Source organism: Protopterus annectens, chromosome 7.part0 (assembly GCF_019279795.1).
Source record: "Protopterus annectens isolate FY-2018-M chromosome 7.part0, PAN1.0, whole genome shotgun sequence".
In the NCBI taxonomy this organism is placed as follows: Eukaryota; Metazoa; Chordata; order Ceratodontiformes; family Protopteridae; genus Protopterus; species Protopterus annectens.
In genome coordinates this window covers 707,321,804-707,334,124 of record NC_056739.1, presented here as the reverse complement: position 1 = coordinate 707,334,124, position 12,321 = coordinate 707,321,804, and the positions used below count along the sequence as shown (strand labels likewise).

Genomic DNA, 12,321 nt, shown 5'->3' with positions numbered 1-12,321 from the left:
TCAGGGCAAGGTGTTACCCTAGTAGTTTGATTGACGAGGTGGCTGGTGAGGTCACAAAAGGATGGGGTGTGAAGTACTTTCCTTTGTTAGATAGTACTTCGCAGAACACTCCTGGGTGTATGACCACTGTTGAACAAAAATTTAAAAGGGCATTGGTATTGCAGTATAGTAATGCTTCAAGGGACATCAAAGGATTAATTAAAAAAAATTGGAAAATGCTAAAATTCAACCAAGATATTGTACATAGGGTGGGAGAGAGCTCCAGTTTTGTTTTTAAAACAGGGACTAACCTAAAAAGGCTCTTTGAAAGGAACAACGATCGATGTAGGTTCCTGGGTGGTCCGGGAACAAGAAAATGTGGAAGATGTGGTTATTGCAAGTACATCATGGACAAAGTAACCATAACGGATAATTACACGAGAAGTATTGTACACTTTAGGAAAGGTAACTGTGCAACCAGGGGCATAGTATATTTGGCCTTTTATGTAGGGAAATCTGAAAGGGCATTAAACGTATCTACGAGTACACTTACAATATTAGGAAAAAGAACCTGAATAATTCATTGTGTAGACAATTGCATGCAGAAACTAATCATACAGGTTTTCTTTTTGGAATTTTGGAACAAGTTTGTGCTAACCCTAGGGGTGGTGATTGGGAGAACTGGTTAAGCTGTAGGGAAACCTACTGGCAGTTAAAATTGAACGCAGCCCAACCCCCAAGTTTATACGATCATATCTCATATATCATATGTTAAGCCCTATTTAATTAAGAGAGCTGAAAAGCTGTAATAAAAAGTCTTGTTTTCAAACACCTTTTGGTAATATGTATATGTGTTGTTATACAGTTTTTACCATTTATTATTTTTTCATTTTTAGTTTTTATCACATTTCTTAGCCCTTTAATATATTTTTTTAAGTCATGACTGTGTAGGGATTGTTGAACGTTGGTCATTTATTTATTTATTGCTTTCTTATTTGACTCTGTTTAGGGAACAATGTTTGTGCTGAGCAGAATGCATTTAATGTGAGACACTTTGATCATTAGTGGATGAAGTTATGTTGACGAATGTTGTTTTGCTTAGCATTTTAGATGCAGATTTGTATGCATCACTTTAAGATTTTTTGGTGCTTTTTTATGAATGAGGGTATTTAAATGGAGGGGTGTTGTGTTTTGTACTTCACTTGAAAAAGCCCTGCATTTGAGTCAGGGTGAAGGCGCTTGTGTGAATTTTATAATAAATTACTGATTTAGCCATTTCCTGCTTCTGTCTGGGCCATTTATTCATTTACTTGTTTTTCAATATAAGCTACTCAGTGGGTTTGGGTAGAGCTATTGTAACTATGACAAAGTCTTTCAGATACGAACTTGCTGCTTATGCAGAGAGTGCATGATGTTCCATTGCTCTACAGAGCGACAACTTCATGTAATTCCTCTGAATTGTTTAGTGACATTATTCTTCTTGGTATCCGCTATAGTTCTCTAGGGATTAACTGAAATCTGTTTTTTGGTTTCCATTTTGTTTTGCAGTTTTATTGGTGATAACTGTTAATATGGCATTAGTGTTTTGGTTCACTTTAGTGTTTTTTTATTTTGATGGTAACAGGTATCACATTAAACTTAATCTAACAAATAGTAGGCCAATGTGAATGTAGATTCACAATAAGAAGGGCTTAGAGCAAACCAAGTTTTTGTTTTCAATGTACTTTTTGTTTCAGTCCAAAATTAAGGAACTCAGTGATGAACTGCACAGATGCAAAAAATCAACAAATGTAAATCCAAATAGACTGTGCAGAAACACGGAGGCAGCCAGTATAGATAAAAAACAACAGTCTTTATTGTTGTTAACATGAAAAACTTAGCTTAGCTCTAAAATTAGATGCACATCTTACTAAAAAAGCATAATGACCTCATTTTTTAATTAATTTGCATACTTTTAATGCTGGTTTGATCGAAACAGTATCATTGCGATTGGAGCCTAAATGTGCTCTGAGTCTGAAGATCCATTTAATTTCTGCTGTATCAGTGGAAGCATAAATATCTCCCAACCTGACATTTTCATATATGACCTGCACTAATTGAAATGTAAACGAATGTGTTTCACCTTCTGATGAAGTATGCTTAGCTAAAGCACTATATAATAATTATTTCGTAGTACAGTAAACATGATCTCTGATGTGTTCACAAAGCCTCCTATTTGTTTTCCCTACATAAAATTTTGAACATATATTACAGTGAGCTAAATGCACCAAATTCCTTGTGTTACAGCCAACATGTAATACTAGACCCGTTTTGTATCTGGATGTATAAACTGTCCATTCTCATTAATGAGATGACAAAAATTGCAATTATTACATTTCTTGGTCCCACTAAGCACCGAGTAATCCGCTTGCCGAGTACTGGGATAGCACAGGAGTTGTTTAAGTGTACTCTTGTTCTTATACACCTACTATTCCTCCAACAGCACTTTCTGTGTGCAAAGTATGCTAGTTTTTATATAAAATGTCTCTGACATTTCACGTCAGAGCTATATGATAGAACTACTGGTATACCCTGTGGTTGCTTACGAATCGGCCTCAAAGATGTATTTACAGAGGAGAAATAGGGTTTGGCTCCTCCCTGACTCTCTCGCATTGTTGCATTTATAGCTCTAGATACAATTCTTTCGTCATAACCTCTCCCTATAAATTCTGACTTCAAGGTTTCCTAAACTATCAAACAAAATGTCATTGTTACAAGTTTAAGGTTGACTTCTTATCATAATGGCAATACTAAACATATTATTTTTGGAACGTGAATGATTTCATGTATAGACAAAAAAGAAAGAATATTGAATTAAGAAATGCAGCGTGCAAATAGGAATGCTACAGGTTACATACTTGGAAAGAAATGAGCATGTGAATTTGATAAAGAAAGGATTTCAGGAGGGACATTCAACAGAGTATCATGAACAAAGGAAAAAGGGGGTACTTATACTAAATACTAACTAGAAGGACTCCATTAGTGATAGAAGTGTCATGTTTAATCATAGCCTCACCTCAGGTTTCGTGCCCACTGAGTGGCGCAGAGCTACAGTTATCCCAATCCACAAGGGGGGATCCACCTTGGATCCCGGAAACTACCGTCCCATCAGTCTGACAAGCGTTATCTGCAAGGCCATGGAGCGTATTATCGTGGAACTTATAAACAAAGACATTGGCAACCTTCAAACACTGGACCCCACCCAGTTTGGGTTTGTGAAGGGCCGATCTTGTCTCCTGAACCTGATTGACTTCTTTGAATCAGTCTCCAGAGCCATGGACAAGGGTAAGGTGGTCCACACAGCCTATCTAGACCTTGCCAAGGCCTTTGACACCATCCCCCACTCTGGAATCATAGATAAACTTACTAAGTTGGGCATTAATCCCTATGTCACCCAATGGGTTGCTAAATGGCTTACTGATAGAACCCACACTGTAAAAGTAGCCGACTCCAAATCCAGCTCCAGACAAGTGGAGTACCTCAGGGTTCAGTCCTGGGGCCGCTCTTGTTTGGCATCTACTTCTCTGAAGTACAGGTCAACACTAAGGAACTCTGGCTAACAAAGTTTGCAGATGACTGCAAACTGGGAGCCATTATTGAATCCCCAAATGATGTGGATACTCTACAAAAGGGCCTTACAGAAACAGATGCTTGTTGCCAGAGCCATGGGCTCAAGCTCAATGCCAAGAAATGTATTGTTATCCCTTTGGGAAAAACATGTATCCATGAATTACCATATAGGTGGCAGTACACTAAACACAGAAAGTATGATAAGAGACTTAGGGACACAGGTGGACAGTGGTCTCACCTTCGATAACCACATCGCCACAACAGTCAGGAAATCCTTCTATGTGGCACACCTCATCACGAAGGGCTTTTCATCCAGAAAAAGGAGGTCATTGTCCCACTGTACTCATCCCTCATTAGACCCATTATAGAATACAACGCCCCATTTGGTATGCACCTCTCAAGACATCTGCAACAACTGGAAAGGCCTCAGAAATACCTCACTAAAAGAATCACAGGCCTAAAGCAGATGCCCTACGCTGACCGCCTTAAAAAACTCCAGCTATACTCTGTCGCATATTGTCTACTCAGAGGCGATCTCTGCTTAACATACAAGGCCATGTCAAACCCAGAGCTGTTGGACATGCTACACTTAAATAAATCCCAATCCCTCAGAGCTACACGCTCCAGGGATCTAAACCTTGTCATCACAATAAACAAAACATGCTGGAGGGATAGGTTCCTGACCCAGAGACTCCCCAGACTCTGGAATAGATTGCCCATACATGTCAAGCAGATTGCCTCTTTGGACCTCTTCAAGAGGAACCTTGACGATTGAATGGGAGAAAGGAAATTCACCCCAGGGATCACGTCAGTCACCCTGCTAGACAGGGTTCCAGGAAAGTAAATAATGTGGGAAGAAATAGCCAGGGAATTGTTATGGCTAGGCTTGTATAGGCCCTAGGGCTGATAGCCTAGTACCAACCTATGAACAACCTATGAAAAGATAGTAATGGTAGGTTTGTGGTAATAAGGAGCTACTGGCAAGGGAGGAGAATTACATTGGCGTGTATTTATATTCCACCTAAAACTGCTGTTATGGAGAATATTTTGGGAGAAATAATTTTTTAGCAGGGAATATTGTGTATGTGGGGGACTGGTACTTGATTTGCAACAGTGAGGATGTAGCTGGGGGAACCTAGAAGGGAAATTATAACAAAATAGGGTAAATTTCTGAAGAAAGTTTTGAAAATATTTGGTATGGAAGATGTGAATTCTGTAGTAGGAACTCCAAGAGAAATTACATATTATTTGCCAAGGTACAATAACTGGGCTACACTAGACAGAATGTGCATTTAAGCGAAAGCTTCAACACTCATTAAATAACTATTTCAGATTATGCACCACTTACAGCTAAGATAAAAATGCAGGGTAATGAAGTAAAAATGAGACACTAGCGCTTCCCCACTTACCTGTTAAAAAGAGAGGAATTTAAGGAATCGGTAGTGGAAATTATATGTGAGTTATTAGAGAAAATAGAAATTTCTTCAGACGTTATAGCTGGTGAGTGAGAGCAATCAAAAGCAGAGTTTAAAAATAGGGTAGAAATAAAAGGAAAAGCGATATGATTAAGAAGCAAGAAGTAACAAGAATTATTTAGAGGGGTTGACAAAGGTTAAAGTATTGCAGAATTAAAGGGAGCTCAGAGAAAAGGAAGATATACAGCTGCAGAGTCCTAAAAAGAAAAAGGGAGTAACTGAATAATATGCATGATGATTGCTGTTAAGCAGCTGTTTTTTAAAAACAATTCCAGAGTAAAAAAAACTTTTAGCACTACAACTTATGCTACAGAAAATAGAAAGGGTTGTTGCTAAACTTAAGGAGCTTGTAACAAAAAAAAAAAATAAATAAATAATAACCGGAGATCCTATAGCGGCATTAGAGCTATTTTGGAAATTTTATGAAAATTTGTATAAAACAGAAGAATGCGGAAATCAAGAAAAAGCACAAAAGGAAGTATTTATGGAAGACTTAGCAATGCCACGTCTAGAGGTAGATGATGTTCAACAATTAACAGTTAAGATAGGAGGAGATGAGATAAAAATGGTGATGTATTATCAATCTGCAGAAAAGCATTCAGGATTCGATGATATTGCTATGGAAGTTTGGAAGCTAAGAGGGAAGAAAGTGATAAAAGATCTGGTAGGTTTTGTTTTTAACAGTATTTTAAAAGGAGGGGAAGCACCAACATCCTGGAAGAAAGTGGTGGTGGCTGTAATACTTAAAGACAATAAAGAGTCATCAAACCCAGATTCATATAGGCCATTTCAATTTTTTACAGATCTGTGGCAAAAATTATAGTGGGAGGGTTCCTCTCTGATAAATTGCGTCTGAAAGGAAGAACCGGGCAGGGATGTCCTCTTTCTTGTTTATTTGCATTATATATTTGGAGCCATTAGCAAGGAAACTAAGGGACTCTGAAATTTTAGGAAGTAATTGGTACGGTGATCTAAAAAAGTTAGCTTTAGTAGCAGACAGTTATTATTTTGTACTTGATAAAAGCAGAAAAGGGCATTTCAGTGTTGTGGAACATTCTGAGACAGCTTAAAGTCTTATCTGAGTAAAACATTAATGAAGACAAAACAGAGGCTATAGGTATAAAGTATGCACCTACACATGAACTAGTTCAGCAGTGCCCATATTTATGGGGACATAATAAAATGAAGCATTTAAGACTATGGATTAAAAAGGATTCTGTTATGGCTAATAAGTGTATGTGGGAAGAGATTAAACAAAAGATAATACAAAATCTGAGGAATTGGTAACTCTTTTTTATGGATAGCAACGTGCAAGCAGTGAAAATGTTTTTAGTCCTTTTAGTTTTATATGTAGGTATGGGATATTTTTATCCACCAGAGGAGAAACTGGGAACAGTAATTAATAAAGAGTTTTAGGATTTTATCCAGGCGGGGAAGAGGACAAGGGATGATCCTTCCAATAGAACAAGGTAGTTTAGGGTTACTGGATTTGAAGGAATATTTTAGAACTACACAGTTAAGGCCTATGTACATAACACAAGCAGAAAGCTGTAATTCAAAGTAGAAAGGGATGATGCTGATGATGGAGCAGAGGGATATTCAAAAAATAAGGGATTTTTAATGCAGATCCTTAAGGCGAATAACAGCCATACAGAATATAATATTTCTAAAATAACAGAAAGTATTGTAAGAACTAAGCCAACATGAGAATGGAGAAAGGAGATTTGGTCTATAGGCCTGACTGCAATTAGGGGTATAGAGGATAGGCTAGAGGGGGCTGGAATTTACTGGAGAATATTGGCAAAGGAACCAAGGTTTTGGGGCAAATAACGAGAGAGAGAGAGAGAGAAAGGTAATAGTGTGGGAAGAGGCCAAAAATATATTTGGACTGCAAGCTAGTGACTGGGTCCCTATTGGGGATTAATATATAGAACAGAAGCTTATGTCAAAGAAGGTATAATTAGTAGGGCATATAAAATATTGTACAGCAACTAAAGGAATCAATCAGAGGAGGGTAGAAAAGATTGGGAAGAGAGACTGGATAAGTAATTCAAAAGGAAACTATGGGAGGACATGTGTATGGTTCTCAAATATATAACAACGTCTAGAAGATTCAGAGTTTTTGCTTAGAAGTGTTTGCATATGTATCATTATACAGCAAGCAGACTCTAAAGATTTTTTCCTCAAGTAGATGACAAATGTTGGAGGTGTGATAAGGAAGCAAGAGGTAATTGGGAACATATATTTTGGGAGTGTAATTAACTGGCAGACTTTAAAAATTCCCTACAGAGTATTCTGTCAGAAATATTGGGTGAGCAGTGGGAGTAAATAAGGAATTTTATTTTCTGAGCTGGGATACAGGATCTGAATTGCCTAGACAATAGTAAGCCCTTGTTAAATTTAATTCTGGTGGCTGCCAAAATAGCACTTACTAGAAAATGTAAATCAAAGTCTAAACCAACTGTATTTGAAGTATTGTAACAGAGATAAAATAACTGGAAGTGGGATCTTTAGAAAAGGGTAGAAGCAAATTACATAGACAAATGGAAATTATAGGAACAATATGTGCAGAAAAATGTTTGGAGGGGGAGAGGTCAAAGGGAAGGCAGGAATTGATCAGTTTATATAAATGTTGGATTGATGATTATAGAAATGTAAACATGTTAACGTGTTTTTTTTTGTATATAAGTGTATGTTTGCCTGTGTCTTAAGTGATAATTCAGTAAAGGTTTAAAAAAAAAAACAATTAGGTAAGAGGCAACCAAAAAGGCTGTCATGCTAGGCAGCCATTGAAGTAGTTTATGCCATTTGCAGTATCCGAAAAATGGGCGCATTTCCCATTAACTTTTTAACCGTGTCCCTTATAACTGACATGTGCACCTGCATCACCATGGGGCATCTTACACCTGCCCCATGTTTATGTCAGCTTCCACCCTGACCTTAGAGGTACTGACATGGCCTTTTTGGTGCCTGTAAACCTTCACTTGTATGGTGGGAATCAGCCTAATGAAAACACAACTCCCTCCCGGATGGGGAAGTATCAGCCATTCTGAGCTGCTTTTCAAATTTGGGCTGTCTCGGTATACTTTAGGCTTTATCCCCCGGGGTATGCCACAAACTCAGGCTGAGAGCAAAGCAATCTTTTTGTGATCATTTACAATAATAAGTGCATTAAATACATACCACAAACTTAAAAAAAATCCTTTTGTTTGCCACACAAATTGATTTTCTGAAAAAAAAAAAAGTCATGATCTTTACCTGTTCTGGGGATTCAGAAAGCTTCATGTTGATTATTAAAACGTTCTTCTTGCAACATTTGCAGTTTTACTGTGTAGCAGACCATCAGAACTTAGAATGCATCAGGGTGTAAACATACAATGTCTGATTTACCTTTGCACTGTGTTATGGCTTAGGTTGAGATAATGGTAATGGTAGAGGACAGCAAACGCTTAATTTTAATGAGAAAATATGTTTCCTAGCTGGGTACCTTCTTGGTGAAGTGGGCATATCATTCTGTACGTCTGTAAGGGCAGTCAGTGGGATCACCAGCTTCCTTCTTCATCCCAAAGATATGCTGATATGTCAATAGTTTTAAATTCATGGTTGTGTGGGAGGTGTGTGCGTGCCTTGCAATTGGCTGATGTTCTAAGACTGAGTCATTGCTTACCAAGGTAAGTTCTGGCTTTCCATAACCTTGAATAGAGTAAAGCATGTACTAGGCAGTGAATTAATTAACTAATGTATTAAAACTGTCCCCAAAATTGTTGAGACCCTGGGTAAAAACAATGATTCCGATTATATTTTAAATGTAATATGAATATTTTTTATGCATTTTTAAACTACATTTTTGAGGGAGAGATGACTCCTTTAGCCTGTCTTGCCCTTATCAGTTGATCAGCAAAATAAAATGTTTTTTAATGAAGCATCTGATAGCATATTTACTAGATTTGTACTTAAATTAGAAGTCTAGAACTGTCAAGGCACATTATTAAAGGCTTCTTTTTTTAGTTTTTGATCTTGTTAGTTTTCATTTACAGTTCTGCTTTCATGCCTGTTTTTTTTTTTATTTCCTAATGAATTGTTAGTTAGGGTGAGGCCTATCCAACACAGCTGGAGTTTACTTTTGTTAAGCATATACTGGTCTGGAAGCAGTGGAAGGGATGAATAAACAGAGACTGTGGGAATCAAACATAGGGATATGGAATGTACCAAACACAGCTCCAGCACATTGTTATTAAGCTGCTTGTTGAGCTCTCTAGTATTTCACTGAAATTCTTGATGTATATGTTGTCATATCAGCTTCTACAGCAACTGTTGCATTCATAGTCTAAGACAACAACAGATTTTTCATCTGCACTAAAGATTTGGTTTCCACGCAAGATATCCTGTACTGAAAAAAAAAAAAAAAACAAGTATTGCATGAAACTAAGCTTCTACTCAGGCATGAACTCTGAAGTATTTTGCTAAATCTTGCCTTGCTTGTTTATGTGCTGTCAGTGCAAGGCAAAGTTCCAGGGCTGCATTCTTTAAATGTTTTGATTGCTTTTTAGCCTAGAGAAAACACTTCACATGCAATCCCGTGTTGGGTTCATTTGTTCTGTATATATAGTTTTTTTGTTTTTTTTTTTACAGTGGGAACAGTAAAGTTCAAGGATAGTCTTTGTTAAAACTATGCCAGCTTCTTATTTCTCCAGTATTTAAACTGGAATACACGTGAAACATTGGGATCTTTCCTCAGTATTTTTTCAGTCGCTTAATTGTTACAGTATTTAATACTTGCTAACAGATAGATTTTCAAGTAAGGGCCATTCGGTGATGATGTTAGGTATTGAGAGAGATTCTAAGGGAATTTGATATGTCAAGCATGTAAGCTGAGTTAGAGTAAACTGAGACTGACCTTTATTTGTTTAATAAAGCATATTTATTTCTGCATTTTAACCTCACCCCCAAGAAGATAGTGGTCGGAATTCAGAAAAGTGGTGTTTGATAGAGGAGCTGTTACCAAGGTCCAGTGCTAGATGTGATTCAGGACGGTTTTAAACTGTTCCATCACAAATGAATTACGGGAACTTAGGGAGACTTGTTAAGCAGTATGGTGACTTAGAGCTCTCCTCCCTTCTTCATCATGTCATTTCTATGCTCCCTTGTTCATTGTGACAGTTCTCAGCTCCCTTGTTCAGTGTGCCATTGCCTCTGACAATCTGGCACACCACTGATGTCAGGTAGGGGGTGTGTAACAGCTTATGGCACAGTGCCTGTCTGGAAGACTTTGTGCAGCTCAACTGACTTGTTAATGCAAGCTAGTGTTTCCTTATCTGTTCTGTGAATTGCTTTTAGAACCAGTTTCAATCATACAACGCCACTAGTTTGCAATGATTTGGGTGTGCTGGGCAGTTGCAATGTTTGGGAATTACTGCTGGTTAGTTTTACATTGAGGTTAGCCACCCACAACCACCCAGTGTGGCCAAAGTAGTTAAAGTGCAAGGCATTTTGAATGTAACTGCCATAGAAGTACAACAGTATGTGTATTTTCATTTTATTTCCATGTGCTCTTAAACTAAGGTGAAGAAACTCCAGGTTCCTAAACATCCTGGAATCTATCAAGGTCCAACCCAATACTCTCATAATGGATGACTTCAACTACCCTTCCATCAACTGGGTAAACTATTCAAGTACCAATGTACAGGCCCAACGCTTTCTGGAATTTATCTGTTCCAGTGCCCTGGACCAGCTCATTCTGACCCCCACTAGAGGGAGCAACATCCTCGACCTGGTTATCACCAACATGGGAGACCGTTTCTCCACACCTATAGTCAATTCCTCCCTGGTTAAATCTGACCACAAACTGATCAAAATGGAAATCTCCATCTCACCTCTACCCACCGCTAAGGTGACCACCTTGAAAAACTTCTCTAAAGCTGAAAACAGAGGTGGCTAACTTCTCGGCACCCATGCCAATGGAAAATAGAGGCATGACTGCCGAATCATACACCAAAGCACTGTACGAGCATGTACACAAATGCATGGACCTTGCCATACCAAATAGAACTAAGAAGTTCTCCAAAAAAAGGAAGCCAATCTGGTAGTTCTCAACCATCAATAAACTCTACAACAGAAGGAAGAAACTGTTTGCAGAAAAAAATGAAGTCACAAGACTGGAAAACCTCCCTTATTGGTCTCAACAAAAAGCAGAGATCCCTTATCAAATCCTCTAAAGCCAGCTATGAAGGCAGATTTGTGGCTGACTCCAAAAACAACCACAAAGCCTTCTATAGCTATATCAAAAACGTCAAAGGTAATACCCAGATTTGCTCTGCGTTATTGCACAATGGCACCTCCTATACTGAGCCAGCAGATGTAGCCAACATACTGGCCGACAGATTCAGTGCCAACTTTACCCCTCTCCCCCCCGGGCCCTTTCACAATACCAGAAGAAAGCCTGGTACCCACCATTTCTGTGGCACAGGCAAAAGCTGCATTGTCTAAACCCAAGAATAAAGCATCTATGGGACCTGATAATATCCCTGGCTGCGTCCTCTACATGAGCTACAAAATGAACTGGCACCACATCTGTGTGCCCTGTTCAGTCACAGCCTTACTTCAGGCTATGTCCCTAAAGAATATCGCACTGCTACAGTCATCCCGCTCCATAAAGGGGGAGCAACTACAGACCCTGGGAACTGTTGCGCCATTAGCCCGACGAGTCTGGTATGCAAAGCTATGGAGCTCATCATCATGGACCGGCTTAACAAAGATGTAGGTAATCTCCAAACTCTTGACCCCACCCAGTTTGGCTTTGTCAAGGGGAGATCCTACCTGCTGAACCTAGTTGACTTCTTAGAGGCAGTCACCAAGGCTGTGGATGAGGGTAAGGCAGTGCATACAGCTTACCCTGACCTGGCCAAGGCCTTTGATACCATTCCCAACTCAGGTATCATTGACAAACTCACCAAACTAGGCATCAATCCTTACATCACTAGGTGGGTTGCAAATTGGCTCACAGACAGGACCCACAGAGTGAAAGCTGTGGATTCCAAGTCAGACTGTCGACCAGTCACTAATGGAGTCCCACAGGGCTTGGTCCTGGGCCCACTCCTGTTTGGCATCTACTTTTCAGAAGTCCAGGCCAACGCAGAAGGACTTTGGCTGACCAAGCTCACTGATGACTGCAAGCTAGGAGTCATTATCAACTCCCCAAGTGATGCAGACATCCTACAAAAGGGCCTCTCTGAGACCAGTGACTGGTGTTGGAACCATG

At 38.9% G+C, this 12,321-nt stretch overlaps 1 protein-coding gene across 3 annotated transcripts in view; it reads left to right on the top strand.

Moving 5' to 3' along the window:
- Positions 1-12,321, top strand: part of SNX33 (sorting nexin 33) — a 511,273-nt gene that overhangs the window by 432,649 nt on the left and 66,303 nt on the right. The window lies entirely within an intron of this gene.